The sequence below is a fragment of the Arachis duranensis genome, chromosome 2, assembly GCF_000817695.3.
Source record: "Arachis duranensis cultivar V14167 chromosome 2, aradu.V14167.gnm2.J7QH, whole genome shotgun sequence".
NCBI classification, from domain to species: Eukaryota; Viridiplantae; Streptophyta; class Magnoliopsida; order Fabales; family Fabaceae; genus Arachis; species Arachis duranensis.
In genome coordinates, this window is record NC_029773.3 from 23,383,857 (window position 1) to 23,390,214 (window position 6,358).

General features: G+C 33.7%; 1 long non-coding RNA gene across 1 annotated transcript in view; it reads right to left on the reverse strand.

The window, feature by feature from the left end:
* Positions 1-3,143: 3,143 nt before the first annotated feature.
* LOC110278160 (uncharacterized) overlaps positions 3,144-6,358 on the reverse strand; it is a 5,471-nt gene continuing 2,256 nt past the window's right edge. The window contains exons 2-3 of the long non-coding RNA XR_008005638.1: positions 4,279-4,361; positions 3,144-3,327 (exon numbers count right to left, since the gene is read on the reverse strand). This is a non-coding gene — a long non-coding RNA (uncharacterized LOC110278160). The remainder of the gene's footprint in view (positions 3,328-4,278; positions 4,362-6,358) is intronic.

Genomic DNA, 6,358 nt, shown 5'->3' on the forward strand with positions numbered 1-6,358 from the left:
TGCAGCATTCAACATTTTTTCCATTCTGCATATCTTGCGTACGTGATCACTACACGCGATGCGACCAACCCTTTTGGGTAGAGTATCTCGCGTACACAAGCAAAGTGCTTGCGTACGCGAGGAAGGAAAAATCCACGCCCACGCGTACGCGTGGCCCATGTGTACATGTGACCCCTGAAATCAGCAAAATGAGTTTTGTGTTTTAAAAATATAATTTTGAACCTCTAAACCTCTATTTTCACCCTTTTAGCCTATAAACCTTAGTTGTATGTTGAGTGGTGAGAAGAAGGTAGGGAGGAGTAGTAACTTGGAGGCGAAGAAAGTTTAAGAAGTGGTGAATTATGAATAAGAAGGGTAAAAGTGTGATATGTATATGAATGAATGATTTATAATGAAATTGTTTTGAGCTTTGACTTGGCAAGGTTTGTGGTGGTTTACCGCTTTCCTAGTGTCGAGAATGTTAGGTGGAGTTCGTGGTGGTTTACCTCTCACATGTTTTTAAAAGAGAATGTTGTATGTGGGGTTCATGATGGTTTACCATCCACGTGTGTGTTGTGTTTTCAATTGAAGATCTTGCGAGGTTTGTGGGGGTGTACCGCTCGCAATGGTGGGGTTCGTGGTGGTGTACCGCCCATCAGTTTTCAAGAGGATCATATCCGGGTTACCTACCAAATGTGTCGGATTCTGGCAATTCAACTGACACGTGAACTCATGGCCAGTAGGACAAGCATGCATCAGCTGCATATGTTTAATTATTTGGGTTTGTTTAATTACTTTGGTTTGCCTAATTACATATGTTTCATAATTATTTGCTGATTGTCTTACTTGCCTTACTTGTGCATTACTTGTCTGTATTATTTGTGTTTCCATAAAAGTTGAATTACTTGAGGGATGGTTCGGTTCTTGAATTGTTCGGTTGGAAGATATTGAAAGTATGAAGGATATTATGTTAGAATTAGAATCTCCTATGATAGTTGCCAAGTTATGGATTAGTGAGAACTTAGGATGGAGATGACGAGGTAAGAAGTTTAGGATGCTTAGTGAATTTATGTTATAGTGCATTGTATTAATTTGGCACTTTTACCGTATTGGGAACCCATGAGTCAGAGGTTCTCATTCCATATATATCTCTTGTTTTTCAGATGCAGGTCCTTGTGCTCAGCAGTGAGCAGTGGTTCACTTGGGAAGTAGCAAAGTTTATTGGGATTTTGTGTTACTTTTGTTTTAGGATCTCTCCTCTTATTTTTGGAAGAACTCTTATTGATGTACATATATTATATTAAAACTTACCTATAGAGGCTGTGATGTATTTTGGGAGAGATAGGAAATTTATGTTTTCAAACTAGTTTTCATTCTATAACCCTAGCCGGCCTAAACTTTGCAGGTCGCGACTAGCGGCTATTTGCTTATATTATATAATTATATTATGTCTTTATCACATTCTGCTTTACTGTTTTATCCTTATCTTCACTTTTTGATCACGCCTTATTTATATGTTATCGATACTTGAGAGTTCCTATTTTTGCAATTTTATTTTATTTATTTTTAGGCTTCTCGTTTAGTATTTCACTTCAACATATATATAATTACGTATTATAATCCACCTTGAGAGTTGTACCACCTTAGTATCGATGACTTATGACTCAAGCATGAGGATTTGAATATTAGGGTGTTATAATTTAGCTACGGGTATGTCTTATAAATAGAACCATAACATTTTCTCTTGGTCAGAGTGGCACTCGCAATGGCTAGTGATGATAGGCTTTTAGTTCTTATGACTACAGAGGGACGATTATGAAAAAAATGCAAAAAAGAATAAAATTTACTGCTAAAGATCTAACGAGTAATGTCTTTATCAGACCTTAAACGGATTTTGCTTACTACAAAATACTATAATGTAAAAACTGGGAATCCATGACATCAAATGGGTGGAGAAATTGTTTTATAGGATTTCGATTTCTGTTGTCCGAGATAGTGTGAAGTACGACTCTTTTGTAATAAAGAGTGATGAAGATTTGTAACTTTTGTTTTACTGTCGTTGTCTATTTTCCAAGGGGAGAACCCATGAATTATTGGTCAAGTTTGGAGATGTCATTTATAGTTTAAGAGGATCAAATCAGAATCCTTAATCTGTAGAAATGTCAGGAGCTTCTAGGTCAATACCTTTTGTTGCCTCTAAATCCGTGCTTATAGTTACACCTAAAGTAGTGTTTGAAGCATCTTCGTCCTTCGTAGTTGATCTAAACTGCATCAATGATGGAGAAATTGGTGATAATTATTCTTTTGGTGAGCTTGTGATTGTGATGGCTACATCTCCTAGGATGATACCAACTTCAACGAGGGACGGAGAACCAGATCCCATGGAAGATGTACTACGGGATAATGATGATGTGGAGCCTACTATGATAGATGAGGATAGCAATGATGATTTTAAGAGGAGTATTCTAGTTGGACAGGGTAGACCATTGAGTTCTAGAACTCAACATTATCTGCCGCAATTTTTGACTTTAAACATGGAGGCCATGATACAGCAGGGTTTTTCAAACGTATAATTCAAATTTGGGGACAAAGATGCGTAAGCACTACAAGAAAAAGCAATATTTGTAACAAAAAAATTGTTACAAAAAATCAAAATTTTAAAACAAAAGAATTTTGTAACAAAAAAAGAGTTGTTGCAGTATGTCCCGTTACAAAAAGTTTTTGTAACAAAAAATGGAACTGTTACAATTCAAAGTAATATTTTGTAACAAATTTTTCTGATGCAAAAAACCAAAAGTTGTTACAAAAGTGATAACAAATTTTGATCTTCAAAATATTTTTGGTGACAATATATTTTTTTCCTATCATAAAATTTTGTTACAAAATATAACTTGATTTTGTAACATTTTTTTGTTACAAAATACTATTTATTTTGTAATAATTTTTAGTACAAATTATACACATAATTTGCCAAATTATATTTTTTAATTAATTAATATATTAACTAATTTACTCAGCAAGTCAACATTTATATAATATATAATAACATAAATAGTTCAAATATCTTTTATTTAACTAAGATTATTTTATAAATCTTCAACATATGAACTTTAAAGTACAAACTAAGAAGACACATTGAAGAACCCTAATGTAAATACATAGGACAAGAAAAACAAGGAATTATAAATCTCCAAAATGTAATAAGTGCCACGCAAGTGCCACACATCATCATGTTCATACAAGTTCCATCATGTATGAACAAGGAATTACAAACTCCGATCCATCATATTCATCCAGCTCCTTCCTCATGGAGAAACTTCTAATAAGTACCACACAAGTGTCACACACCTGAAAAGTTCACCAACCAAAAAACACTAGCTTAAATTCAAATCAAATCAATAATGTTTCAAAGTACAACCCTACTTCTCAAAATTTTTAAAAATTCACAGAGTGCTTCTTATGTTCCAAACTCTAGTGAGGATGCTCTATAGGTCACATTCTTACACCAGATTTGGTTCCAACTCAATCAGGTTAATATGAAACTTTATAGGAATTTCACAAGTTGCTATTACAATAGGGTGCCACAATAAAAAGTCTAGAAAGTGCAATCACTTAGTAAATTCATATAAATATTATCATATAACTAAAAGTTTATGGTGAACTACTAGGATTTTTAACTTCATTCTACAATTAAAATAAGAATGTACAAATTTATTAATTTTTATATAATTTTTGCCCAAAAACCTTATTTCAAAAATCATACAATTTTATGTATTGAACCAAATGACTTGAAATTTCATAGGGACAACTAGGCTCATAAACCAAACTACTCAAATTGGTTCTAAGTGAAAAGCATTTGCGGTTTGTTATGATCACACAATATTTTCTACCACATGCATCCATCTAAACAAAACAAAACAAATTTGCATACAAAGTATTAAGAGAAAAAGTACAAAGTATGATACCCATTTTGTTATGTTTCAATTTCAACAAATTAAACCAAACAAATGAATTAAATAAGAAAGACCATATAGTCAAGTGCTAGTTGTAAATAACAATTCCATAAAATAATATGGAAGTACCATCATCAGTGTTTTTCTTGAAACGTTGACAAAAGAAATATGCTATTGCCTGTTGCCTCCAAATACCTCACTCGTTTATCAAAATCCAATAATCGAATGCTTCTCCTATAGTACTCGTTTAAAGAAATTGCTTAACAAAGTCCAATTGTCAAAACTAAACAATTTCAAATTCCAATAAATGATTTTTTTGTAGAAGTTGCTTAGAGAACATATATACCTAGACACACGGATTAAAGCATTCTATGAGAGACATATACCCAATGGAAATTCCTTGTTGCGGATATACAAATATGGGTATGGCTGCATAAGAAAAGAGAATAAAGAAATTAGAGATGCAACTAACAATAGAAAGTAGAACTCAATAAGAAACACAAATATCCCCCTTATGGTCAATTTCTTAATAGAAAGTAGAACTCAATAAGCAACTACAATCTCAACATCTGGATCCTTTTCTTTTCGTACCTTAATAAATCTATAGATAACAAACAAATAGATGCAGAAAATTTTGCTTATTCCTTCAATACTACATATGAAATTTATGAGTTCTAAAATTGGTTCCAAGTGAAAAGCAATTGCAATTTGGGAGTTATATATACTTAGAAAGTTGACTACCCTTTTTTTAACAGATCTTGAAAACTCATTAAGGGTCATATTCTAAAGTTCATAAGCCACTCACCTCAATTCCACTACCACATTCATCCATCTAAACAAAACAAGACAAATTTGCATACCTCTATAAAGCAAGTTATGTTAGTGGCTGAAAATTTTTTGGTTATGACAATAGAGTTCCTAAGCAATCTTAGCTGCTCTTCAACTCCCTTGAGCTTGCCCTTCCCTCCTATCCAAAGCTCCTGACCGAAATCAATGACAACAATATTCCCAAAAATTAAAGGAAATCAAAATCAGAGGGGAGAACACCCTTACCAGTAGTGAATCCCGGCGAGGCAGCGCTATTTTCCGGTGACAAGGGCTCAGTGACGCAACCCCTAACAGCGGCGACGATGGTGACTCCACGAACGGCGACTGGGCGCAGCAGGGTGAACAGCGCCTCCTCTTTTTTCCTCCGTCTTCCAATCTCCACGTGTCTATCTCTCATGTGCGTCCTCAGCGTCGTCCGTGAAGGGAGATGCGACGGCGGTAGAAGTTGGCAATGACCCACTCGCGATGAAGATGACAACGGCGGCGGCTTCCCTCGGCGACAGCAGAACGCGAACAGACGGTGGCGATGGAGGTACAGCGGCACTCCTTCCTCGCGGAGCTCTTTCTCTTGCTCAACGTCTCCTCCTTCCTGACAGCGACACAACAGCGCAGTGGCAGTGATTCCCGCCGGCGCCGTCCTCCCTCTTCCCCCTCTCCTTCTCTTGCTCTCTGATTCCAGTTTTTCCCTTTCTTTTCCTTTCTTTCCCTCTCCGTTCTTCCCTTTCTCTTGTTGTGTGTGTGTTTTTGTGTTGTGTCTGTGTTGTGTTGTGTGTGTTTTTGTGTTGTGTTGTGTTGTGGTGGCTGGAAGGGTTTAGGGTTAAGGTGAGTGAGTGAGTGAGTGAGTGAGTGAGTGGGTGTGGATAGGGTTAGGATAAACTTAGAGTTAGAATTTTTAATTTGAGAATTAATGATTATTTTTGAAAAAAAATGTAAAATTAAAAATTTTTGGATAAATTAAAATTTGGTATTTTTAATTAAATAATTAATTTTATCACTTTGATTTAATTATTTTTTGATAAATAATTTTTTGAAAATAAAATCATGAATAACTATAATAAATCATAAATAATTTATTATTTATTTTTTAACAATTAGAGATTTTACAGGCTTAATAATGGGTGTTGGGTTATGATGGGTTTAGGACTTTAGTACAGAGAAGGAAAAAATCAGAATTCCATATTTTGTTTTTAAAGAAATTTTTAAAATTTTATTTAAATGTAAAAATATGTTAAATTTTAGAGTGGTAATAAAATAAAAAATAATATTTATAAATTTATTTTAAATAAGTGAAAGAAGGTGACCACCAATGAGTTATAACTCAAATGGTATAGTCTTTTTATACTCATATAAGAGATCGCACGTTCGAGTCTTTCTATCTTTGGTATAAAAAAAAGTGAGAGAGAAGGAAGGTGCGAGCGGTAGAATGAAGAGTGAAAGTGAGTATTACAATTAGTAAAAATTATATATTAGTTTTATAAAAAATATAAAATAATATATACCATTTTTAAAAATTAATCATTTAATCTTGAATTTTTTATAAAAAATAATTAATTAATACAAATAATATTTTAAAATATTAAATTTTTAAAACAAACTAA